Source organism: Orcinus orca, chromosome 1 (assembly GCF_937001465.1).
Source record: "Orcinus orca chromosome 1, mOrcOrc1.1, whole genome shotgun sequence".
In the NCBI taxonomy this organism is placed as follows: Eukaryota; Metazoa; Chordata; class Mammalia; order Artiodactyla; family Delphinidae; genus Orcinus; species Orcinus orca.
Window position 1 is genome coordinate 192,107,551 of NC_064559.1, and position 26,795 is coordinate 192,134,345.

The 26,795-nt window shown below is 45.0% G+C and overlaps 1 long non-coding RNA gene and 1 pseudogene across 1 annotated transcript; one reads left to right on the forward strand and one right to left on the reverse strand.

Moving 5' to 3' along the window:
* Positions 1–735: 735 nt before the first annotated feature.
* LOC101284479 (60S ribosomal protein L18-like) lies at positions 736–2,521 on the forward strand (annotated as a pseudogene).
* A 489-nt stretch (positions 2,522–3,010) lies between these two features.
* LOC117200189 (uncharacterized) lies at positions 3,011–12,654 on the reverse strand. Its single transcript, XR_007472191.1, has 3 exons — positions 12,333–12,654; positions 4,170–4,241; positions 3,011–3,413 (listed from the first exon to the last, which is right to left on the reverse strand). It is a non-coding gene; the product is annotated as an uncharacterized LOC117200189 (long non-coding RNA).
* Between the last annotated feature and the right edge of the window lie 14,141 nt (positions 12,655–26,795).

Sequence of the window (26,795 nt, forward strand, 5' to 3'; positions counted from 1 at the left end):
ACTACCTGGCACATAGATGCTCAAAGAGGCTAAGTGATATGTACAACATCATCTAGCTACAATACAGTAAATCTAGGACTCATGCTCTGAAATGCTACACTCTGAGTCGTGGATAAATGATAGCTATTATTATTATTCATAATGGGGTGAGAACAGGCTGTTCGGGGCAGTCACTTGCGGTGTTTGTTAAGTGAATGACTCATAAGTGTGAAAGGGCTCTGCTGGACACAGTGAGGTTCTTATTCTGTACCTTATGGAAGAGGTTATTCTAGCATGAAGCAGGGGGCTGAGCTGACAGGCTGAGCGCTGGGTTTTAGGTCCTTCTACCGCAACCTGGGCATGTGCTTGCTATAATGTTCAAGAGCACAGGTTCTGGATGGGCCCTGCCCCACAGGAAGAGAGCCTGTCATTATTCTTTCTTGGCCATTCAGTAGAGGAGGGTCTTGGCACACGTGTCTCCTGGCAGCAGGTGGAACAGCATAAGGGGAACAATCATAATGGTAGTTCCCTTTAACAAGTGATTACAAAATGCCAGAACTTGGCTCAGCATTTAAATAGTAATCATCATCATCAACTATGACAGCTGATTGAGAGAGAACTATGTGACCTGCCTGGCACTGTGAGTGTTTTAGAGGCAAGAGCTCATCCAGTCACCCCAACAACACCATGAGACAGAAATTATTGTCTCCATTTTCCAGATGAGAGAACTGAGGCTCAGGAGTGATGCAATCGCCCATGGTCCAACAGCTAGTAAGTATTACAGCTAGGCTGGGAACCCAATTCTCTCAGACTCAAAATCCAGTGCTCTTATTCACTTCACTACACTGTCAGCCCAGAAGGGGCTTCATGGGTACTCAGTATGCAGAGGTGCGTAGTGGTGAACAAGTAAGGGGGTGGATTCTCTTGTCTGCCCCATCCAGGTCTGAGGGATGGAGGTGCTTGAAACCCTCCTGTAGCTCCCCCATCACACTTCAAACAAAATCCAAGGACTTTGCTGGGCCTGCAAAGTCCCGCAGGACCTGGCCCCCTACTCCCCCTGCCCCCCCCCACCACTCACTGCCCCCCTGCCACCAGTCTTGCTGCCTGCTCACTGACATGCCACATACACTCCCACCTCAGGCTTTGCTCCTGCTGTGCCCTCCACCTGGAACATTTCTTTCTTTAGCTCTCAGAGTTTGCTCCCTCACTTCATTCGCACCTCTGCTCAAATGTCACCTCTTCGGAGAGGACTGACCCTACCTAAGATAGCTCCCCATCGACGGTATCATCTTATGTTATCTTTTTTTCATGGCATGCCTCTCTACCAGGGATCATATTGTATATTTACCTGTTTGTTTATTGTTTCTCCCACTAGAACAAAGCTCCATGAGGTAGGACTTTATTTTGTTTACTGCTGTCTCGCTGGCTACAGCTGACATGTGGCAAGCCTTCAAAATATGCTTGTGTGGGGACTTCCCTGGTGGTCCAGTGGTAAAAAATCCGCCTTCCAATGCAGGGAACGCGGGTTCGATGCCTGATCGGGGAATTAAGATCCCACATGCCACAGGGCAACTAGGCCCACGTGCTGCAACCACTGAGCCCACGGCACAACAACTGGAGAGTCCACGTGCCACAACTGCGAAGCCTGCGTGCTCTGGAGCCTGCACGCCACAACTAGAGAGACCGCCCACTGCAACTACTGAGCCCGCGTGCTCTGGAGCCTGCTTGCTCACCAAAACTAGAGAGAATCCTGTGCGCCGGAATGAAAGATCCCACATGCTGCAACTAAGACCCGACTCAGCCAGAAACAAATAAATGATAAATAAATAAATACTAGAAAAAAAAATCCCTACTCAAAAAAAAAAAACAAAATGAGGCCAAGGGAATTCCTTAGTGGTCCAGTGGTTAGGACTCCGTGCTTCCACTGCGGGGGGTATGGGTTCGATCCCTGGTCAGGGACTAAGATCCTGCAAGCTGTGTGGCATGGCCCAAAAATAAAAATAAAAAAAGAATGAGGCCAAGAGCTAGGACAGCTACCTAAGGCTGTTGGTCAAGCTGTACAGGTTTCTGGCCAGACCAACCAACTCCTTCAGTCAAGTTGTGCTGAAGAGGCTGTTCGTGAGTTGCACCAACTGGTGGCCTCTATCCCTTTCCCAGATGATCCGGAAGGTGAAGCTTCCTGGAGGGGAAGGCAAAACAGGTGTGGTTATAGGAACTAAAACTGATCATGTGTATGCCCGGTAGGTGCCCGAACTGAAGGTGTGGGCACTGCCCTGGAGCCACATCCCCAAGGCCTGGGGCAAGATCCTCACCTTTGACCAACTGGCCCTGGACACTCCCAAGGGCTGTGGCGCTGGCCTCCTCTCTGGTAAAGACCAAGAGGTGTACAGGCATCTCGGCAAGACCTCAGGAACACCAAACCCTACGTTCCAAGGGCTGGAAGTTCAAGCGCACCAGAGGCTGACAGGCCCGTCAGCCTTGTTTAATAACAGGCCTTGTTATTAAAAAGATTTTGGGTGCTGAAAAAAAAAAAGAAGAATGAGGCCAAAGATAGGGTAGTCAGAGAAGAAGAGGAAAAACGGGAGCATCCAGATGGGACAGTCCCAGGGCTACTGGAGAACTAGCTAGTGGGCTCCTCCACTGACCTGGAGACCGGGACCGGGTGGGGGCAACAGAGGCTTGTTGCTGCTGGTTACAGAGAATGGGAGCTGGAAGTAGAGGTGGATATAGTAGCAGCAAGAGATGGGAATGGAATTGGAGGTAGAGGGGCAGAAGAAGAAAGCAGTTGGTCATCAACAGATCCTTATGGACAGCTATGTGCCAGGCACTGTTCTGGGCACTGTGGACACAGCAAAGGAATACACAGAGAGGGTCTCTGCCCTCTAGAATAAGGGTGGGTAAACTATGAACGGCCTGTGGGCCAAATCTGGCCTCTTTTTATGTGCCTATGAGCTAAGAGTGGCTTTTACATCTTTAAATAATTGAAGAATATTTCATAATGTGCAAAAATTATATGAAATTCAGATTTCAATATCCATAAATAAAGTTTTATTGGAGCACAGCCACGCTCCGTTTACGTATGGTCTAGGGCTGCTTTCACACTACAACAGCAGAGTCGAGTAGTTGCAACAGAGACCATATGGCTGAGAAAGCCTAAAATGTTTACTAGCTGGCTCTTCAGAAAAAAAATTTGTTAACCCCTGCTCTAGGAACTTACATTCTCTTTGGTTAAACAAGCAGGTAAACTAATTTCAGAGTACTTCTGAGGACAAGAGCCAGCTGGCATCAGTAGTTTCTCACACCCTGCTTCTGCCTCAGCCACCTTCCCCTGGAAGGGAAGTGCTCCATCCAGCTGGGTTGTAATACAGCAGCAGAGGAACTGGGGTCATTGTGATCAGCCCCCTGCTTCTGGGCCAAGAGGATCAAGACTTTTCCTGGAAGAAAAAAGTCACTGTCAGTGATTTGCAAAGTCCAGCACCTGCTGGTTCCCCTTCCCCTAACTCAGATCCTCAATCTAGGAACAACTTATTTATGACTTCAGAGGAACATCATCACCTTTGTCATCAAGGCCTGCCAGCTGTGTTCCTGCCACTTGTATGCAGTGCCTCCTTCTTTACAAAAAGTCTTCTCCCACACTACCTCATGGAGCCCTTATGGGGTAAGGCATGGCTTGGGGTTATTGTTCCCATTTCACAGATGAGGAAACTGAGACTTGGAGAAATAACCTGACTTACCCAGGGTCACATGGCTTGAAATAGCTTGCAAAGCCACAATTAGAAAGTAGTGCAATGTCATCTTTGGAAGGGCCTTTGGGACTGTCTCATCCAGAGATAGGAAACTGATGGCCTGGGGCAGAGGTGAATCAGTTAAGGGTGGTAGCCAGTCCTCCATGTGCAAGAAATAAGGCATGCATTGTCTGTAGAGAAGTTTAAAACATTAATGAAACTGGGTGGGTCTGCTTTTTTTATCACTGTGCCCTGGCAATTCTAAACAATGTCGTTGGTGATAAAATCCTTCCTCCTGAAGAGATCTTTCTTGGTCTAAGTTCTAAATAATTGCCGCGATTACTATGAGATATATATATTACTTCAAATTAGTACATTTTATCACCTAACCTTTAATAAATAACATATTCTACATGGAAGCTAATTTGAAGAACTCCCAGTTACACAACTGGCGCCAACATATACCTTCAGTTTGAGAGCTCATAGCAGGTCAGCATCATTGGAGCTCACATCAGGAGCGTTCATGTCCTCATGTCCCTGCATTTAAACAGCAGATTTGAAATCAACGGTGATAGCACAGTGATTGTAAAACGGTTACTGTAGTTCTGTCATTCTCTATGCAAGTCATTCTCTGAACCTGCCAAGTTGCCTCTTTTAGAGGCATTTCTTCATGTGTGTGTGTATGTACCTTTTTGTTTAAAAAATACATTAATATAACCATAAACTATTAGTCCTTTACTTTTTTCCCATTTGTACTATAATTTTTATTTTATTTAAAAAATTTTATTGGTCTGAGTATATATATGAAGTTCAATAAAAGCAAGTTTTTACTGTCTCTGTTGCTTTTCTGCCATTATTAGTATTTGTTTTATTTCATGATTATTATTGAAGATAATTCTTGTCATGTTGGGATTAAAAAATGATCTTTTCTACACACACTACTATATATAAGATAGGTAACTAACAAGAACCTATTGTATAGCAGTAGGGAACTCTACTCAATATTCTGTGATAACCTATATGAGAAAAGAATCTAAAAAAGAAGTAATATATGTATATGTATAACTGAACCACTTTGCTGTACACCTGAAACTAACACAACATTTTAAATCAACTATACTCCAATAAAAATAAAAATTTAAAAACTTTTTTTTACATTACCAGAAAATCTAAGAAGAAATTCAAGAAAAATAAAATTTGATAACTTGGAAAAAAAAACACATTTTGGGTGTCAAACATACTAGGTTCACCATTGGCTTACAGACAGAAGAGGGGGGCTTCCCTGGTGGCGCATTGGTTGAGAGTCCTCCTGCCGATGCAGGGGACACGGGTTCGTGCCCCGGTCCGGGAAGATCCCACATGCCGCGGAGCGGCTGGGCCAGTGAGCCATGGCCGCTGAGCCTGTGCGTCCGGAGCCTGTGCTCCGCAACGGGAGAGGCCATAACAGTGAGAGGCCCGCGTACTTCAAAAAAAAAAAAAAAAAGACAGAATAGGACCCACAATGACATCATTATCTTCTCAATCTTAATCATCATTATTTTTTTATTGAGCACCTACTTGGTGCCAGGCACTGTTCTAAGGTTGGACATGTATCATCCCAACTTTTTCCCCATTCAACAAATATTTATTAAGATCCTACCATGTGTGAGGCACCATTGTAGGTGCTGGTGATATGGCAGTGAACAAAGTCAAATGCTTTCTCTCTCTTACCCGTGAACCACTGGGCCTGGAGGTAGGATGGGTGTTCTCCTTGTGTACCATCCTATTTTAAGAATAAAGCCAGGACCCCACAGACCCAGGATTAGGGTGAGGTGAGTTAAGGCCAAGTCACACAAGTGCAAGGTCATATCCTGTCTTCACTTAAAATGTTGCTATTTTGGTCATCATGGATTTTTTTTTTTTTGCATTACTTTTAACTTTTGAAAATATATCTTGATTGTTGAGTTTTTGGCACCCCCTTAAATTTTGCACCCAAGATGATTCCTCATTAACCTCATTCTGTTAACCTCACCCTAGTCCTGTCCTTGCTTATGTGATCCTCACAACAATCACGTGAAGTAGGTGCAATAATTACCCCCATTTTACAGATAAGAAAAGTGAGGCACAGAGAAGCTAAATGACTTGCTCAAGGACATACAGTTAATTAAGTGGTAAAGCTGGTGCATGAACTTCTCTTACTTTAGAATCCATGCTCTTAACCCTACTTTACATTTTGTTTAGTCCATACAGGCTGCTAAATATCTCAAGTAACTTGCCATCACTTTAATTTAAAATTAAAAATACAGCACAGTGCATTCCGCAGCCCCTCAGGACCGGGGTTGGGTTGGAAGACCCCTTGGTCCTGGGACACAAGGCGCGGCCAGAAAGGCAGCAGCCCCTTCACCTGTCACACAGCACACGTTGGTGGGGAACCTGGTGCTAAACCATTCATAGATGACCTGCTTCTGGGTCAGGGTTTCCTACATAACAGAGCAGCTCCCTCGCTGGGATCTATTGAAAGTCAGCCCTGGACAGACGTTTTGTAAAAAGAAGGTATTAAAAAAAAAAAAAAAAGGAAGAAGAAAATTTAAAATACAGCTTTCCAGCCTCTTTAAAAGTCAGGCAAGGGACTTCCCTGGTGGCGCAGTGGTTAAGAATCTGCCTGCCAATGCAGGGGACACAGGTTTGATCTCTGGTCCGGGAAGATCCCACATGCCGCGGAGCAACCAAGCCCGTGCGCCACAACTACTGAGCTCGCATGCCGCAACTACTGAAGCCCGCACGCCTAGAGCCCATGTTCCTCAACAAGAGAAGTCACCACAATGAGAAGCCCACGCACCGCAATGAAGAGTAGCCCCCGCTCACCACAACTAGAGAAAGCCCGCGTGCAGCAAGGAAGACCCAACGCAGCCAAAAATAAATAAATAACTTTATTTTTTTTAAAAAAAAGGCCACCTGCGCTCACATTCCAGTTTTGTGGCCATCAGCAGAATGGAGTGGCAGCCTCTCTCAGATAAAGCAAGCTCATCAGGTCACCACAGTCTCCACCACCCACTACTATCTCACTGCCTCCCCCACTTCATTCACTTGCTACCTGTCTGCTCCTGGGGGCATTTAGATTTGGACCCCTAATCTGGTCATCTCACAGATGGAAGAATCCAAGCCCCAGAGAGGAAGAGGTTTACCCAATTCACACAGCACTTGGAGCCTGGGCTCCAAGCCAGCCCTTACACAGCCCTTCAGTGATAAGAGACACTTGTAACTTTACACTTGATGGGAGCTCAGAAAGGGAGTTCCCAGACAGATCAAGCTAACCCCTATTTGCTGAGCACTGCCCAATTTTTGCCTCCAAGGTGGGCATCTCCACATCAACATCTCAGGTGGCCCTCCCAACGACTCTGGCAGGTCAGCCTTGACAACCTCTATCTTACACGTGAGAAACTGTTGCTTGGGAGGTTAAGTGACTCTCCCAAGATCTCACTGCAAGCTTGTGGTAGGTCTAACTTCAGTTCACTAGCTCTTGACATAAGACCTCCTGCTCTCTCCCCAAAACACCCTCTCTGACTCTTACTAGGATTTTCTTGGACTGAGGCTGGAGTCTCTGCTGGCTAAATTTACTCTCTTCCAGAAGGATTCTAACACAGGGCAGCCCGAGAGCCAAGCTGGAGTTGTCAGAAATACCGACTATAGGCCAAGCATATGCTAGATGCTTTTCACAAAGCTTCTATATTCTTTGTGTTTATCTGCATCTGAATTTTCCACAGTGACTGTATTTTACTTCCTGTACGAGGAATTGCTTGATCTAGGCCTGGAAATGATTCTACTGAAAGTTTGGAGAAGTTGAGGATATTGGTCCCCAACTTGCAGTTAAGGAAACTGAGGCTCAGATGGATGGCCCAAGGTTACACAGGTAAGAAGTGATGGAATCAGGATTCTGTCTGAGTCCGAGGCCTGTGCTCTTTCCATTCCACTACTCTGCTTGCCTTTTTTTTTTTAACACCTTGTTCCACAAAGGAGTTCAGGCAACTTATAAAAATACATTAAAGGAATCAAGCATTTATCCTGTCTTTCTTTGTACAAACTATTTCAGGAAAATCAAATAATGAATGAGGAAAAGTTATTCTTTTATTTTTTCATTTAAGTTTTTTTTTTTTTTTTTTTTTTTTTGCGGTACGCGGGCCTCTCACTGTTGTGGCCTCTCCCACCGTGGAGCACAGGCTCCAGATTCTCAGGCCCAGCGGCCATGGCTCACGGGCCCAGCCGCTCCACGGCACGTGGGATCTTCCCAGACCGGGGCACGAACCCGTGTCCCCTGCATCGGCAGGCGGACTCTCAACCACTGCGCCACCAGGGAAGCACTCATTTAAGTTTTATTTTTAAATTATTTTTGTAATTTAATTTTATTTTTAAAAATAATTTTTATTGAAACATTGTTCTTTATGGAAGAATTCCAGCTAATGAATGCAAAAAGAATGCCAGAGGGACTTCCCTGGTGGTCCAATGGTTATGACTCCGTGCTTCCACTGCAGGGGGCTCGGGTTCTATCCCTGGTCAGGGAACTAAGATCCCACATGCTGCTGGGCGTGGCCAAAAAAAAAAAAAAAAAGAATGACAGAATTAGAAAGTCATGGGGGATTCCCTGGCAGTCCAGGACTTGGCGCTTTCACTGCCAGGGCCCGGTTCCATTTTGCAACACCTAATGAAATAACGGATCATCAGCAGATGCTAAAACCAACAGATAAAAGGTTGATGGGGAATTCTATAATGAAAAGAGCAGGCCAAGAGCCCTGAAACCATGGATCAATCAATAAAAATATTTAAACTAAATATGTGCCGCTAGATGAGACATAATAATAAGTAGACAGCACCATCGCCAATAAGGTATTCTTGCTAAAGACATTAAACCTGAATCTAATCAAGCTCTAGATCTAACTTTCAGTTTAATGGAAATACAAGAGACAGAAGAACAAGTTAAACTACACCATCAGGAAGCAATCAGCCAAATCTTCTGGGATGTGGGAACCTTTACAGGGCAAATGCTCTGGTTTCCTTTACAAATAAATAGCATGAAAAAAGAAGAAAAGAAAAGTGAAACTGTTATAGATGAAAAGTTACTTATGACGCATATCAACCAAATGAAATGTGTGAGCCTTATTTGAGTTCTTACTGGAACAAACCAACTATTAAAGAAATTTGAACATGAACTAGGTATTAAATGATTGTAGGGAATTTGTATTAATTTTGTTAGGTATGATAGTGGCATTGTAGTTATATTTGGAAAAGCCCTATCTTTTAAAGATATATGCTGAAATAATTCCAGTGAAATGATATGATATCTGGGATTTGCTTTATAATACTTCAGTGGGAGGGAAAAGTGGGGAGGTAAACGAAACAAGATTGGCAAAATGTTGGTAATTATTGAGGATGGGTTACAGGTGCATAACAGTTTATTACATTCTTTCTACTTTCATGTGTTTGAAATATTCCTTAATAAAACATTTTTTAAGCCTTAAAGTAAATAATTAAGAAAATTGGGACAAAGAGAAAATACAGATCCAGAAATAGAATAGTTCTGAGCTTCTTAGCAGCCAAAACAAAGAGGGAAACGAGTCACGATGGCCAACTGTTGAGAAAGACAGTCTCACGCCTGCAGTTTTTTGACCCTTACTCAATTATGTAAGAATGGGCCCTGAGCCTGGAACACTTCCTAACCAAGAGATAAAGAGCCCACACAGCCAGCTGGATTTATCACCTTGTGTGGGAGTATCTTTCCTTGTTTCAGGTGTCATGAGTACTCTTTTGTCTCTGCTTAAAGCATGTCGGTCGTATGGCATCTAGCCAACCCCATGGTTATTATCTGTCCTCCTCTTGGAGGGGATAGGGTCCTTCCACTATGGCACAAGAAGGGTGAGCATAGGTGAAGTGCCCTGTGTTGATCACTGGGAGAGATCCCCCGGCAATGAGGGACCAACACCCACTACTGAAGCTGATCCTGCTGTCTCTTCTCTATGTGAGCAAAGCGTGGTTCCATCCGGTGCTTGACTGCATTGTGTCTTCCTTGACTACTCAGATACCAAGAGGAAATGGGTAGAAGTGTTTAGAGTCTTCCCCGGGGAATGATAACTGGTGCAAGGGTACTCCACTTGACACAAGGAGATTTCTAAAACCAACAAACCAGCACAGTTTCTTGTAATCAAAGAGATTCCGGTGCTGGCAAAATTCCTACTCAATATGGCCTATCAGTAGGGGGCCAGTCATCTGCCCTGATTTGGGGTATAATGAAGGACTTGCAAAGAGCTAGGGCCAACAGAAGGAGGGGAAAGAGGTGGAGAGAGGTGGACCTTGGAGGATGAGGGAAATGGAGAAGGACATGGGAAAGGCAGGGCATTCTAGGGGGAGGGTACTGAGTGAGCAAAGGCAGACAGGCTATTTCATTTTCATAAAAGAAGAAATACAAAAAATGCATGTGAACCTGAAGAAAGCTGGTCTTTTATTTGCTCCCTCTTTGCCAAAAGAAATCGATCCAACTCCAAAAAGCACTGACAGGAAACAAAAGTCTTTACCAAAGGTCTCTGGAGGACACTGCAAAGGGATTACACGGCACAGCTCAGGGCAAGACATCCTTTCAGAATCCTCCTAAATCTCTCTTCCTCAAAGTTCCACACCATTACAACAGCTCCCCAAACCTCTTCCTTCTTTCTCTTTTTCCAAATTCCTGACCACCCAAACTCTGCCAGCTCCCTCACTCCCCTCCCTTCTCTCAGAAGCAGCTTTTCCTGATTGGGACTGGGCGGAAATTCCTCCAGGTCTCTCCACTCTTTTGCTTATAGGTCTATTTCTCTCCCTCTGCCCTCCTTACAAAGGCTCCTAAGCCTGGGAAGGAGGAAAAGCAGTGCATATTTACATGTGAGTATTTTTGTCCCGTGGCCTGGAAATTAAAAAAAAAAGATTGGAAGGAAAGACACCCGCATGTTAACAGGAAGATGCCAGCAAAGCTTTGGAATCAGATAAAGTTGGGTCCAGGTCCTGGCTCTGCCACTTTCTAGCTGTGTGACCTTGGGCAAGCCTCACTGGAGACATTTCTCCAAACCTCAGATTGCTGTTCCGTGAATGACTTAGCATGGTATCTGGCATATAGCAAGCGTTCCATAAAGTGTAGCTTACAAAATAAAGGAGTTAGTTACCTGTAGATAGGAGGAATATGGTGAACTTTATTTTGTCTTTATCCATATTTTTTGCCTTTATCAGTATTTAAAAATTTTACAGTAAGTACATACTTGTAAAAATAAAACAATGTAAAGATCATTATAAACACAGGCGTAGGATTAAATGTTTATCAGTAGAAGATCAAATGAATTATGGGGTACCCATATTCTGGAATATTATGAACGCCTTAAAAATGGGGTATCTCTATAGATAATGACACGAAAAAATGTCCACAGTATACAGCAAGTTGCAAAACAATATGTGGTGTGACCCCCTTTATATATATATATATATATATATATAGTATGCTACAAATAAGAAAAACCGCAGCTATCTCACCAGTGAAGATGAGTGTTTTTCATTTTTCAAATCCATATTTTTGTAAGGTTTTAATTTAAAAAAAAAGACTCATGAATTACTTTTACATAAAAGAAAAAAACTGAAAGGGGGGAAAAAACAGGCAGGTAGGGTTTCCCCGTGTGTTTCCCAGGCCCACGGCGGAACAGAGCACCAGACAAACGAAGAACCCCAAGATTCTGCGCACCTAAGTCCTATTGCTGAGCCGGTTGAGCTCCTGCCAGCCACTAGGCTGGGCAGGAAGGGTAAACAGGGCACCCCATCTTCAGCCCTCGAAGGCTCCCCCCTGCCCCCACGTCCTGTTTTGCAGACTGCAATAGAAGGGAGCCAGTAGAAATTGCTCCCTTTCTCCCCATGGGGACCCTTCTAATACCTCTGCTAAGGAGAGTAAGGTTTGCTGGAGCAGAGGAGAGGGCAGGGGCAAGAGAAGGTCCTGGGGCCTAAAGATCTTTCTAGATGTATGTGGCCTGTGGCCCCCAAGACTTCCCCGCTCCCCCAATCTTGTTGAAACTGAAGATGGGGGGGCTCTGGAGGGACCAAAGGGCCTTGCCGGGCTCTCAGGGTGGGACCCGCCCCGCAGCGTGAAGGGAGGAAGCTGCTGAGCCCCCAAACTCTTGGGGGACAAGCCTGAGCAGTTCCCGGAATGTGGGGAAAATGGGTGCCCTATCAGCGCTCTCTATAAAAACCATCGCCTACAGAAGATCAAGCCCCAAGATTGAGTCCCAGGATTTCCTCACTAGTTCCAAGAACCCAACCTAGAAAGTGGGCGGGGTTCCTGCCTCCTCTTCCCCTCCCCACTCAGGCCCTTCTCGCTTTTGGGTCCCCAGTCCAGGCCCAACCCCACGGCCAGCCCATTCAGCTCCCAAGTCTAGTCGGCCCTGCGCTCCCTCAAACCACCCCCAGTGCCCGCCCCGCCCCAGCTCTGCGTCTCCCCCCGCCCCATTTCCGCTTAGTTTGCACTCCCGGCACCCCGCGCGCGCCTGGGGTACCTCCTCGGCCCGCGGCAACTCAAGCGCCTTGGCCCCGCCCTTCTGATGCCCCGCCCAAAGCCCCGCCCTGGCACGTGTCCGCGCTTAGCTTGTTTACCTCTCAGTGCCTGTAAGGGGACCCCTCTACAGGTCAAACCCTGACTATATTATCAGCCCTTGGGACCTGCATTCGAAGTGTTGGGAAGGGGGTTCGCGGCGTTCAGAGAAGTTTGGAGAAGATGCAGGCCCGGAAGCGGAAGCAGAGAATGGAGAGGGCCGGAGGTCGGGGCAGTGAGGACCACAAAGCTCGAGCGCACGCCCACCTCCTTCTCTCCGGGCCGGCGCACGTGGGAGTGGGACGAGACGCTCGGTCTGGGTCCGGCGGGCTCGAGCCTGAATCTGAGCAAGGGCTGGCCCGGTACCCGCCAGGTGTGCTGCGCGGGACTGGCGGCAGGGCGGGGTGGCCCTGGGAACGATTGTCGGGGGTGGAGGGCGAGTCAAGTGAGCTGGGAGTGCCCGGCCTAGTATCAGGAATCGAGGGTCCAGTTGGAGGTATTGAGGTGAGGTGAGATTAGGCCCAACGGCTCTCTCGCCTGGATACCGTGACCTGTCCTGGCAAGGGTGGGGAGCAGGAGGCCCAACCTTTGGGGCTGTGCCTCATTAGCGCTTCCCAGGTGGGGCGCGCAGCTCGACTCTACGCCGCCACCGTGTGGCCGCAGGGAGCAGCGCCTGCCTGGACCCGGAGACGACTCAGCGCTGGGGCGGGGGACCAGGCCCTGGAGACCTTGGGAGAGCCGCCCTTGGGGAGACTGACTTTCGATACCCTGCTCCTCCCGAGCTGGGTTCCAGGAATGGGGCTGAAGTTGCCATGGCGGCGGCGGAGCAGTCGCCGGGCCTTCCTCCATCCGCTCTGAATCCTCCTCAGGACAGCGTGGGATTGTGGTGTGGACACCCATTATCCGCCAGCATCTTGTTGCTCACTGAATAAGGAGGTGTGGAGATGTGGATGAGAATAATCCCTCCCAAAGGCAGCAAGGCCTCCAACAACCAACCAGCTTTTCCTAAGCACCTACTATGTGAAAGGCGTACAAAGATGAATAATTAAAATAAGTAGGGAAAGCCCTCTCATATTTGTGGCTCCCCACTCTCATGAAAATAACAGGTAACTTTTAGGAAGGCTTACTGTATGCCAGACATATACTGAGTACTTTTATATGCGTGATAACATTAAATTCTCACCACAGTCCTCTAAGGTTAGGCACTATTATTCCTATCCAACAGATGAGGAAGTTTAGGTTCAGAGAAGTTAAGTAACTTGCCTAAAGTCACACAGCTAGATCGAATTTCTAAGCCTTGGTTTCACTTTTTTTTTTTTTTTTGGCCGAGCCTTGGGGCTTGCAGTATCTCAGTTCCCCAACCAGGGATTGAACCCAGTCCCTGCAGTGAAAGCCCAGAATCCTAACCAGTAGGCCACCAGGGAACCCCCTTGGCTTTTTTTTTTTTAATAGACTTTATTTTTTAGAGCATTTTTAAGTTCACAGCAAAATCGAGCAAAGATGCAGTGTTTCCATATGCCTCCTGTGCCAACACACAACTTCCTCTATCAACATCTAACACCAGAGTGGTGCATTTGTTAACAATTAGTGAACCTACATTGATACATCATTATCACCCAAAGCCCAAAATTTACGTTTGATAAGCCTTAGTTTTTAACCACCGTATCAATCTCCTACCCTAATTATAAGGCCACTTTGCTGAGAGGGGGATTCAACTGGGACTTTGAAGGGTATGTAGAATTTTCCAAAGCAGGGGGTAAGAAGGACATTTCAGGCAGGAGAGTTGTATAGAGAAAGATGTAGAGGGATTTTCAGGGTACTTGGCAAGTTTGACTTGAGCAAGAGGCCCCAAGCTTTAGTTAGTCAATTGAGTATCGACCTCATGAAGTTTGTCCTAAACAATAACAGCCATGAAATCATGGGTTTAGAATGCAGGTTATATTTTTGAATCCCCATTGAAATAAATATGTTAATCTTTGAAAAATATGTGGTTATATGCCACTAAAATTATCCCTAGAGCCCCCGGTGATAGTCATGCCCCATTCTGGAAAACACTACCATAGGGAATTACTGGAGGTACCCTGGGGAGGTAGGATGAGGCCACTGTTTGTTGAGCAAAGGTCATCTGTGTCCCAGGTAAGCTGCCTGCTGCTGTTCACAATTCTCTGAGCCCCAGACCTACCAGCATATTTGATCTTATCTTTCCTGGCTGGCAACACTTTGGTGGCTCCTTATTCTCTTCTAGATAGAAGAGTAAATGCCTTAACATAACCTACAAGGTCCTTGGGGATCCTGGGGTAGGCCCACCATGGCCCCATCAGGCTGGTGAAGAGGGAGATAGGAGACAGGATCTCCTGGAGGAAGTGACATCTGAGCTGAAGTCTAACGGATTTATGGGAGAGAACTAGGTGATGGTGGTGAAGAGCTTTTTTAGGTAGAAGGAACAGCAAGTGCAAATTTCCCGAGGCAGGAAGGAACAATGTGCATGTGAGCACCTGAAAGAGGCACTAGAGGAGGAGTCGGGGAGAGGAGTTTGCAGGGGCCAGACCCTGCCTGCAGTCCCTGGAGGCATCACACGCATCCTGATCTTAATGCTGTGCCTTACAAGGAGCCGTTTAGGGCCTCAAGAACGGTGACTTCAGTTACTTGAATAACAAATACTTTTTGAACACCTGCTTCAGGTGGAGCACTGGGGATTTTAATAGAAGACTCTCATGGTCCCTGCCATCAGGAAACTTACATTCTTTCACAAACAAAAGTTATACATATGCATGGTTTAAAGAAATAACAAGTATTATAAGGTTTTCTATGAAAACAGAAGGCAGTCCACTACCTTTTCCCTCATTTCCACTTTTGCAGAGGCATCTATTTTCAACTTTTTTAGCTGACTGTATTTTAGATTTATCTCCATTATCTCTAAATAATCTTGGTTTGTTTTTTGTTTTTGTTTTTTTCTTTGTTTTTTGGCGGTACGCGGGCTTCTCACTACTGTGGCCTCTCCCGCTGCCAGCGGCCATGGCCCACGGGCCCAGCCGCTCCGCGGCACGTGGGATCTTCCCGGACCGGGGCACGAACCCGTGTCCCCTGCATCGGCAGGCGGACCCTCAACCACTGCGCCACCAGGGAAGCCCTGATTTTTGAATTTTATTTAATTTATTTTTTTATACAGCAGGTATGTATGTCAATCCCAATCTCCCAGTTCATCCCACCACCACTACCCCACCCCCTGCCACTTTCCCCCCTTGGTGTCCATACGTTTGTTCTCTACATCTGTGTCTCTAGTTCTGCCCTGCAAACCGGTTCATCTGTACCATTTTTCTAGGTTCCACATATATGCGTTAATATATGATATTTGTTTTTCTCTTTCTGACTTACTTCACTCTGTGTGACAGTCTCTAGATCCATCCATGTCTCTACAAATGACCCAATTTCGTTCCTTTTTATGGCTAAGTTAATATTCCATTGTATATATGTACCACATCTTCTTTATCCATTCGTCTGTCGATGGGCATTTAGGTTGCTTCCATGACCTGGCTATTGTAAATAGTGCTGCAGTGAACATTGGGGTGCATGTGTCTTTTTGAATTATGGTTTTCTCTGGGTATATGCCCAGTAGTGAGATTGCTGGGTCATATGGTAATTCTATTTTTAGTTTTCTAAGGAACCTCCATACTGTTCTGCATAGTGGCTGTATCAATTTACATTCCCACCAACAGTGCAAGAGGGTTCCCTTTTCTCCACACCCACTCCAGCATTTGTTGTTCGTAGATTATCTGATGATGCCCATTCTAAATGGTGCGAGGTGATACTCATTGTAGTTTTGATTTGCAGTTCTCTAATAATTAGTGATGTTGAGCAGCTTTTCATGTGCTTCTTGGCCATCTGTATGTCTTCTTTGGAGAAATGTCTGTTTAGGTCTTCTGTCCATTTTTTGATTGGTTTTTTCTTTTTTAATATTGAGCTGCATGAGCTGCTTATATATTTTGCAGATCAATCCTTTGTCCATTGATTCATTTGCAAATATATTCTCCCATTCTGAGGGTTGTCTTTTCGTCTTGTTTGTAGTTTGCTTTGCAAAAGCTTTTAAGTTGCATTAGGTCCCATTTGTTTATTTTTGTTTTTATTTCCATTACTCTAGGAGGTGGATCAAAAAAGATCTTGCTGTGATTTATGTCAAAGTGTGTTCCTCCTGTTTTCCTCTAAGAGTTTTCTAGTATCCAGTCTTACATTTAGGTCTCTAATCCATTTTGAGTTTATTTTTGTATATGGTGTTAGGGAGTGTTCTAATTTCATTCTTTTACATGTAGCTGTCCAGTTTTCCCAGCACCACTTATTGAACAGACTGTCTTTTCTCCATTGTATATCCTTGCCTCCTTTGTCATAGATTAGTTGACCATAGGAGGGTGGGTTTATCTCTGGACTTTCTATCCTGTTCCATTGATCTATATTTCTGGTTTTGTGCCAGTACCATATTGTCTTGATTACTGTAGCTTTGTAGTATAGTCTGGAGTCAGGGAGTCTGATTCCTCAGGCTCCTTTTTTTCCCCTCAAGACGACTTTGGCTATTTGGGGTCTTTTTTGTCTCCATACAAATTTTAAGATTTTTTGTTCTAGTTCTGTAAAAAATGGCACTGGTAATTTGATAGGGATTGCATTGAATCTGTAGATTGCTTTGGGTAGTATAGTCATTTTCACAATATTGATTCTTCCAATCCAAGAACATGGTATATCTCTCCATCTGTTTGTGTCATCTTTGATTTCTTTCATCAGTGTCATACTTTTCTGAGTACAGGTCTTTTACCTCCTTAGGTAGGTTTATTCCTAGGTATTTTATTCTTTTTGTTGCAATGGTGAATGGGATTATTTCCTTAATTTCTCTTTCTGATCTTTCGTTGTTAGTGTATAGGAATGCAAGAGATTTCTGTGCATTAATTTTGTATCCTGCAACTTTACTAAATTCATTGATGAGCTCTAGTAATTTTTTAGTGGTATCTTTAGGATTCTCTAGTATAGTATCATGTCATCTGCAGACAGTGACAGTTTTACTTCTTCTTTTCCAATTTGTATTCCTTTCATATTTTTTTTCTTCTCTGATTGCTGTGGCTAGGACTTCCAAAACTATGTTGAATAATAGTGGTGAGAGTGAACATCCTTGTCTTGTTCTTGATCTTAGAGGAAATACTTTCAGTTTTTCACCATTGAGAATGATGTTTGCTATCAGTTTGTCGTATATGGCCTTTATTATGTTGAGGTAGGTTCCCTCTGTGCCCACTTTCTGGAGAGTTTTTATCATAAATAGGTGTTGAATTTTGTCAAAAGCTTTTTCTACATCTCTTGAGATGATTATATGGTTTTTATTCTTCAGTGTGTTAATATGGTGTATCACATTGATTGATTTGTGTATATTGAAGAATCCTTGCACCCCTGGGATAAATCCCACTTGATCATGGTGTATTATCCTTTTAATGTGTTGTTGGATTCTGTTTGCTAGTATTTTGTTGAGGATTTTTGCATCTATATTCATCAGTGATATTGGTCTGTAATTTTCTTTTTTTGTAGTATCTTTGTCTGGTTTTGGTATCAGGGTGATGGTGGCCTCATAGAATGAGTTTGGGAGTGTTCATTCCTCTGCAATTTTTTGGTAGAGTTTGAGAAGGATGGGTGTCAGCTCTTCTCTAAATTTTGATAGAATTCACCTGTGAAGCCATCTGGTCCTGGACTTTTTGTTTGTTGGAAGATTTTTAATCACAATTTCAATTTCATTACTTGTGATTGGTCTGTTCATATTTTCTATTTCTTCCTGGTTCAGTCTTGGAAGGTTATACCTTCCTAAGAATTTGTCCATTTCTTCCAGGTTGTCCATTTTATTGGCATAGAGTTGCTTGTAATAGTCTTTCTTTTTTTAAAAAAAATTATTTATTTATTTATTTTTGGTTCCATTGGGTCAGTTGCTGTGCGTGGGCATTCTCCAGCTGCGGCGAGCAGGGGCTACTCTTCTTTGCGGTGTGTGGGCTTCTCATTGTGGTGGCCTCTCCCATTGCGGAGCACGGGTTCCAGGCACACGGGCTTCAGTAGTTGTGGCTTGCGGGATCTAGAGCGCAGGCTCAGTAGTTGTGGCTCATGGGCTTAGTTGTTCTGTGGCATTTGGGATCCTCCCGGACCAGGGCTCGAACCCGTGTCCCCTGCATTAGCAGGCGGGTTCCTAACCACTGCACCACCAGGGAAGCCAATGTAGTACTCTCTTATGATGCTTTGTATTTCTGCAGTGTCTGTGGTAACTTCTCCTTTTTCACTTCTAATTTTATTGATTTGAGTCCTCTCCCTCTTTTTCTTGATGAGTCTGGCTAAAGGTTTATCAATTTTGTTTGCCTTCTCAAAGAACCAGCTTTTAGTTTTATTGATCTTTGCTATTGTTTTCTTTGTTTCTATTTCATTTATTTCTTCTCTGATCTTTATGATTTCTTCCTTCTACTTACTTCGGGTTTTGTTTGTTCTTCTTTCTTTAGTTCCTTTAGGTGTAAGGTTAGAGTGTTTATTTGAGATTTCTCTTCTTTCTTTATTTTTTTTTTTTAATAAATTTATTTATTTATTTTTGGCTGTGTTGAGTCTTCATTGCTGTGCACGGGCTTTCTCTAGTTGCGGTGAGCAGGGGCTACCCTTCGTTGTGGTGTGTGGGCTTCTCATTGTCGTGGCTTCTCTTGTTGCAGAGCACGGGCTCTAGGCGTGCAGGCTTCAGTAGTTGTGGCATGTGGGCTCAGCAGTTGTGGCTCATGGGCTCCAGAGCTCAGGCTCAGTAGTTGTGGCACATGGGCTTAGTTGCTCCGCGGCATGTGGGATCTTCCCAGGCCAGGGCTTGGACCCCTGCCCCTGCATTGGCAGGTGGATTCTTAACCACTGTGCTACCAGGGAAGCCCAAGATTTTTCTTCTTTCTTGAGGCAGGCTTGTATTGCTATAAACTTCCCTCTTAGAACTGCTTTTGCTACATCCTGTAGGTTTTGGATCGTTGTGTTTTCATTGTAATTTGTCTCTAGGTATTTTTTGATTTCCTCTTTGAATTCTTCAGTGATCTCTTGGTTATTTAGTAACGTATTGTTCAGCCTCCAAGTGTTTGTGTTTTTTACGTTTTTTTCCCTGTAATTGATTTCTAATCTCACAGTGTTGTGGTCGGAAAAGATGCTTGATATGATTTCAGTTTTCTTAAATTTACCGAGGCTTGATTTGTGACCCAAGATGTGATCTATCCTGGAGAATGTTCCATGTGCACTTGAGAAGAAAGTGTAATCTGCTGTTTTTGGATGGAATGTCCTATAAATATCAATTAAATCTATCTGGTCTATTGTATCATTTAAAGCTTGTGTTTCCTTATTTTCTGTTTGGATGATCTGTCCATTGGTGTAAGTGAGGTGTTAAAGTCCCCCACTATTATTGTGTTACTGTCGATTTCCTCTTTTGTAGCTGTTAGCAGTTGCCTTATGTATTGAGGTGCTCCTATGTTGGGTGCATATATATTTATAATTGTTATATCTTCTTCTGGGATTGATCCCTTGATCATTATGTAGTGTCCTTCCTTGTCTCTTGTAACATTCTTTATTTTAAAGTCTATTTTATCTGATATGAGTATTGCTACTCCAGCTTTCTTTTGATATCCATTTGCATGGAATATCTTTTTCCATGCCCTAACTTTCAGTCTGTATGTGCCCCTAGGTCTGAAGTGGGTCTCTTGTAGACAGCATATATATGGGTCTTGTTTTTGTATCCATTCAGCAAGCCTGTGTCTTTTGTTTGGAACGTTTAATCCATTTACATTTAAGGTGATTATCAATATGTATATACCTATTACCATTTTCTTAATTGTTATGGGTTTATTTTGTAGGTCCTTTTCTTCTCTTGTGTTTCCCGCTTAGAGAAGTTCCTTTAGCATTTGTTGTAGAGCTGGTTTGGTGGTGCTGAATTCTCTTAGCTTTTGCTTGTCTGTAAAGCTTTTGATTTCTCCACTGAAACTGAATGAGATCCTTGCCGGGTAGAGTAATCTTGGTTGTAGGTTCTTCCCTTTCATCACTTTAAGTATATCATGCCACTCCCTTCTGGCTTGTAGAGTTTCTGCTGAGAAATCAGCTGTTAACCTTATGGGAGTTCCCTTGTATGTTATTTGTCATTTTTCCCTTGTTGCTTTCAATAATTTTTCTTTGTCTTTAATTTTTGTCAGTTTGATTACTGTGTGTCTCGGCATGTTTCTCTTTGGGTTTATCCTGTGTGGGACTGTCTGCGCTTTCTGGACTTGGGTGACTATTTCCTTTCCCCTGTTAGGGAAGTTTTTGACTATAATGTCTTCAGATATTTTCTCGGGTCCTTTCTCTCTCTCTTCGCCTTCTAGGACCCCTTAATGCAAACGTTGTTGCGTTTAATGTTGTCCCAGAGGTCTCTTAGGCTGTCTTCATTTCTTTTTATTCTTTTTTCTTTATTCTGTTCCGTGGCAGTGAATTCCACCATTCTGTCTTCCACTTATCTGTTCTTCTGCCTCAGTTATTCTGCTATTGATTCCTTCAAGTGTATTTTTTATTTCAGTTATTGTATTGTTCATCTCTGTTTGTTCTTTAATTCTTCTAGGTGTTTTTTTTTAATTTAATTAATTAATTTATTTTTGGCTGCATTGGGTCTTCGTTCTGTGCATGGGCTTTCTCTAGTTGTGGCAAGTGGGGGCTACTCTTCGTTCTGGCACACGGGCTTCCGTAGTTGTAGCACGTGGGCTCAGTAGTTATGGCTCATGTGCTCTAGAGCGCAGGCTCAGTAGTTGTGGTGCATGGGCTTAGTTGCTCCACGGCATGTGGGATCTTCCCGGACCAGGGCTCGAACCCGTGTCCCCTGCACTGGCAGGCGGATTCTTAACCACTGTGCCACCAGGGAAGCCCCTAGATGTTTGTTCTTTAATTCTTCTAGGTCTTTGTTAAACATTTCTTGCATCTTCTCGATCTTTGCCTCCATTCTTTTTCTGAGGTCCTGGATCATCTTCACTATCATTATTCTGAATTCTTTTTCTGGAAGGTTGCCTATCTCCACTTCATTTAGTTGTTTTTCTGAGGTTTTATCTTGTTCCTTCATCTGGTACAAAGTCCTCTGCCTTTTCATTTTGTCTGTCTTTCTGTGAATGTGGTTTTTGTTCCACAGGCTGCAGAACTGTAGTTCTCCTTGCTTCTGCTGTCTGCCCTCTGGTGGATGAGGCTATCTAAGAGCCTTGTGCAGGCTTCCTGATGGGAGGGACTGGTGGTGGGTAGAGCTGGGTGTTGCTCTGTTGTCAGAGCTCAGTAAAACTTTTATCCGCTTGTCTGCTGTTGGGTGGGCCTGGGTTCCCTCCCTGTTGGTTGTTTGGCCTGAGGCGACCTAGCACTGGAGCCTACCTGGCTCTTTGATGGGGCTAATGGCAGACTCTGGGAGGGCTCACACCAAGCAGTACTTCCCAGATCTTTTGCTGCCAGTGTCCTTGTCCCCATGGTGAGCCACAGACACCCCCCGCCTCTGCAGGAGACCCTCCAACACTAGCAGGTAGGTCTGGTTCAGCCTCCTATGGGATCACTGCTCCTTTCCCTGGGTCCCGATGCACACACTACTTTGTGTGCGCTCTCCAAGAGTGGAATCTCTGTTTCCGCTAGTCCCGTCTAAGTCCTGCAATCAAATCCCGCTAGCCTTCGAAGTATGATTCTCTAGGAATTCCTCCTCCCATTGCCGGACCCCCAGGTTGGGAAGCCTGACGTGGGGCTCAGAACCTTCACTCCAGTGGGTGGACTTCTGTGGTATAATTGTTCTCCAGTTTGTGAGTCACCCACCCCGCAGTTATGGGATTTGATTTTATTGTGATTGTGCCCCTCCTACCGTCTCATTGCGGCTTCTCCTTTGTCTTTGGATGTGGAGTATCTTTTTTGGTGAGTTCCAGTGTCTTCCTGTCGATGATCGTTCAGCAGTTAGTTGTGATTCTGGTGCTGTCGCAAGAGAGAGTGAGAGCACATCTTTCTACTCCGCCATCTTGAACCAGTCTTCTAGTAATCTTGTTTCGCCATTTCTAGACATTTCAGTTTTAAACACTATCTCTTGACTTTCTACTATGGAAGATAAAGTTTTGTCTTTCCCCATCACCTGCGCCACCATACACATAATCCCCACATCCTCAAATTGCCAACATAATTTTGGTTCGTTCAGTAGTCTTTGTTTACATTATTATATGTAAGCTATGATTACTTTTCCTTTCCTGTACAACTTTTTGTTTTTCCCAGTCAACAATTGTCCTGTTGTGTCACTTGCTTAGTTTCTGTGTATTCCACCCTCCACCAGTTATCTAAATCTCTTCTCAAGAGGTTCCTACATATCAGGTGTCTCAGATTGGTGTCTCTGGAGATAAGACAGGTTTACTAGGGATCAACACCTGTGAGAGGAAGTGGGTGGAAGCAGGATTGGGCGGAGGCAGAGGAACTGCACTGAGGCCTGGAAAGCCTCCGCCCACCTGGCAGGAAGCCTTGGAGCAAGTATGGCCCATCCTATGAGTGTCCTGAGCCCTGCTGAAATGGCCAGGGCTTTATACCCTGCCTGGCTCAGTCCTGCCTATGGGCTGCCCCAGGAAGGATCTGATCTTCGGCGAGGTAGCTCTCTGCATCGGAGAGCGAACCTGAAGGAGCTGACAGCTGGAGGTGGTCTGCTGCTCGAACTCCCCACAGCTGGGCCACAAGCCCTTCCTTGAAGGGGACTCTGGGAGGCAGACTCCATGACTACCACATCATGTGTTCTGTCAATTCCATCTTTTTTTTTTTTTTAGTGTGGACCATTTTTTTTTTTTAATTTATTTATTTATGGCTGTGTTGGGCCTTCCCTGCTGCATGCGGGCTTTCTCTAGCTGTGGCGAGCAGAAGCTACTGTTCGTTGCCAGGGCATGTGGGATCTTCCCAGGCCAGGGCTTAGAACCTGTGTCCCCTGCATTGGCAGGCAGATTCTTAACCACCATGCCACCAGGGAAGTCCCTAGTGTGGACCATTTTTAAAGTTTTTATTGAATTTACAATATTGCTTCTGTTTTATGTTTTGGTTTTTTGGCCGTGAGGCATGTGGGATCTTAGCTCCCTCTGCACTGGAAGGCGAAGTCCCAACCACTGGACCACCAGGGAAATCCCTGTCAATTCCATCTTCTTGAAGAAACTTTTCTTCTGCTCCAGTCTGGAGCGTTTGACCTTTATATCTGGTGAACGGCTATTATTCTGGGCAGGGAAAGATCCAGACTTCGTAGGGTTTAAAGTTTATACAATCTGGGGGCCCTTTAAAAAAAGGAATACAAAGTTAGCTGTAATTTATTTGGATTGATAAATCGATAAATTCCTGGAGCTTGAGATCCCTTAGAGACTCAGGACCTTTTCTTCTGAGCTCTCGTTGAGCAATCTAGCAACAGTGCTCTCTGATTGGTTTCTCCCATCTGCCTAGAGAACCCTCTACAACTCCCAGCACTCGCAGCGGCCCACGGAATGTGCAGAAAGCAGAAGCTTAGGCTTCTAGGTGAGCCCGCCTCTCATCCTGCGGTCTTCATGAGCATGTCACCTCGCTTCTGTGTTGGATTTCCCTGGGACTGCTGCTTTCTTTACTCTCTCCTTTTGGTGGAGCACCTATTCCAACATTTTCTTGGGAAAGAGGGTGTGTGAGGTGACATTTTTGAAACCTTGCAAGTCTGCAAATACCTTCATTCTACCTTCCCCTTAATAATGTGCTTCGGTACAGGATATATGAAGACTCTTAGAACGGTGCCTGGCACATAAGAAGTTCTATAGGTGTTTTGCCATCATTATTACAAAAAACTCTCATTGGAGGGACTTCCCTGGTGGTCCAGTGGGTAAGACTCCGTGCTCCCAATGCAGGTGGCCTGGGTTTGATCCCTGGTCAGGGAACTAGATCCTGCACGCATGTCACAACAAAGGATCCCACGTGCCGCAACTAAGAGCCGGCACAGCCTAAATTTAAAAAAAGAAAAAAAAACAACTATCTTTGGGGATTATTTTCTTTTAGTGCTACTATTGAGAAGTCCAAAGCATCCTGATTCCTGGTGCTTTGTGTGTAGTTCCTTTTCTACTTTGGAAGCTACAGGGTCTTCTCTTTGTGTCCCCCTCCACACCTCCCTGACCACCATGGTTCTGATGTCTCACGATGGTACCTCTGGGACAGGTCTGTTGCTACCCATGGCACTGAGCACTTGGAGGTGCCTTTCAACATGGAACCATATGTCCTTCAGTTCTGGGAATTTCCTTCCATTTTTAATTGATGACTCCTCTCTGTTCTGCTTTCTCTTTCTGTAATATCTATTATTCAGATGTTGAGTGTCCCAGACCAGTACTCTAATTTTCTTTTTTTCTCTCTGCTTTTCTATCTCTTTTTCTCTTTGTTTTACTTTCTGGAAGATTTCCTCAAATTTATCTTCAAACCCTTCCATTGAATTTTTAATTGCAAGGTCTTTTTGTTGTTGATGTTTGTTTTTTTTTCTTCTTTCTTTTTTTATTTTTTTAGCTGTGCTGGGTCTTAGTTGCGGCACGCGGAATCTTCCTTGCAGCGTGTGGGATTTTTAGCTGTGGCATGCAGCCTCTTAGTTGTGGCATGCAGGATCCAGTTCCCTGACCAGGGATTGAACCCAGGCCCCCTGCATTTGGAGCGTGGAGTCTTAACCTCTGGACCACCAGGGAAGTCCCTTGTTAGTTTCTTTTTAAAATAACATCCTGTTCTTGCATCCTGGATGCACTATGTTTTCTTATCTCTCTGAAGATGTGACCTTATGTCCTTCCTCTCAGCCTGGTCAGATTAGCTTTGAGAGAAATTTTTCTGATCCTCTTGCCCAGAGAGCAAAGCCATGGGTGCCAGCTTTCTGGGAGGAAACAGGTTGGTGGGTGTCTCAGCCATCACAGTGTATATGGTCACTTCATTGCCTGATTTGGGAAAGATACCTCCGACCTCCACTGTGCCTGCAGTTTCCCATCCCAGTGATTCTGTTTAATTCTCTTTAGAGAATAAACCTCCAGTTTCCTGCCAGGATTGGGGAAGGGACGTAGGGACCTAACAATTCTGATCCCGGAACATCTTCCAACCTCTTCTCCTTATTTAATACTCCCACCCCCATTTAAACAGGTACCTGAGCCTTTTGGGGGAGTCTGTGATCTAAATTGGGTTGGCTCTCCTTCCCCACGTCCAGGTTAGGCAGTAGTTTCCTTGGGTTTGCTGTGTAGTTACCACCCAACCATCTGTTTTCCAGCTTCCCTCATTCTCCTCATCTCAGTGGGTTTGTGCTTTTTTTAAATTTTTTATTTATTTTTATTTATTTACTTTTGGCTGCGTTGGGTCTTCATTGCTGCCTGCAGGCTTTCTCTAATTGTGGCAAGCGGGGGCTACTCTTCATTGTGGTGCACAGGCTTCTCATTGTGCTGGCTTCTCTTGTTGCGGAGCACAAGCTCTAGGCGCGTGGGCTTCAGTAGTTGTGGCACATGGGCTCAGTAGTTGTGGCTCGGGGGCTCTAGAGCGCCAGCTCAGTAGTTGTGGCGCACAGGCTTAGTTGCTCCGCGACATGAGCGGTCTTCCCGGACGGGGGCTCGAACACGTGTCCCCTGCATTGGGAGGTGGATTCTTAACCACTGTGCCACAAGGGAAGCCCTCTTTCTGTAGTTTTAGTGGAGTTTGGGGAGGGACTGAAATTAGACACATATGTTCAATTTGCCATAATTTTCAGAGCTTCCATTTTTACCTAAACCAGTAAACAGATTAATAATTACAGACTGTGAGAGCTACAGAGGAAACAAACATGAGGCCAAGACAAGAACAATGGCAAGATGACTCAGACTTAAGAAATGCAGAGTTGTATCTTTACAATATGCACCTTGTGGGGGCTTCCCTGGTGGCGCAGTGGTTGGGGGTCCGCCTGCCGATGCAGGGGACGCGGGTTCGTGCCCCGGTTCGGGAGGATCCCGCGTGCCGCGGAGCGGCTGGGTCCGTGGGCCATGGCCGCTGGGCCTGCGCGTCCGGAGCCTGTGCTCCGCGACGGGAGAGGCCACAGCAGTGAGAGGCCCGCGTACCGCAAAAAAAAAAAAAAAAAAAATATGCACCTTGCCTCAGTGTAGAGGGACTTCCCTGGCAGTCCAGTGGGTAAGACTCCGTGCTCCCACTGCAGGGGGCCCAGGTTCAAACACTGGTCAGGGGACTAGATCCCGCATGCATGCCGCAACTAAGACCCATCGCAGCCAAAATAAATAATAAAATAAATAAATAAATATTAAAAAGAAAACTAAGACATATCTAGCGTCTACTTTAAAAAAATAATAAAATATGCACCTTGCTTCAGTGTAGAGAAGACACGTGAGGAACATTCGTGGAGTCGGAGACAGTGAGGAAGCCACTGGAGATCAAGGTGAATGCTGGCTGGATTGGAAAGGTGATGGCTGTAGAGCTGGAAGCAACCATGTAGAACGTAGACAGACTGTAACCTGCAAAGGGCAGGCACCATGTCCATTTTGTTGCCTGCT